Raw genomic sequence first — 434 nt, 5'->3', positions numbered from 1 at the left:
AATACTATTGCAACTTAAAAAGTATCAATTTAAATATTGTACATTTAAATAAGTCATATTTGATCATTCTTGATCAGCCTGTAATAAGTTTAATGTTTAAAAATAAAGGTTGTTGTTTTTGATTATGTGTAATTTGATCAGATGCCCTTATAAACCCAAACTTACTTTTGTCTGCTTAGTGATAGTCAGGAAGGAGGAGGAGAGGGAAGGAAACTGAAATCTTCTGGGCTTCCGTAGTACCTGCATGTACAACATATTTTATAAGCCTAGCAACTGCTGCAGGTGATGGAGATAGCTTCCACATACTTATTTCTCTGTAATTTGAATGTAGATATAACAGACATTAGCTTTAATTTTCATTAAGCTGAGTTTGGTTATGTGTTTACCTTTTATTATAAACAATACTCAAAGTAACTTAAGGAAAAAAGTAGGGA

This window comes from Spermophilus citellus, assembly GCF_964194105.1.
Source record: "Spermophilus citellus genome assembly, chromosome: 11".
In the NCBI taxonomy this organism is placed as follows: Eukaryota; Metazoa; Chordata; class Mammalia; order Rodentia; family Sciuridae; genus Spermophilus; species Spermophilus citellus.
This window is presented reverse-complemented; position numbering follows the sequence as displayed.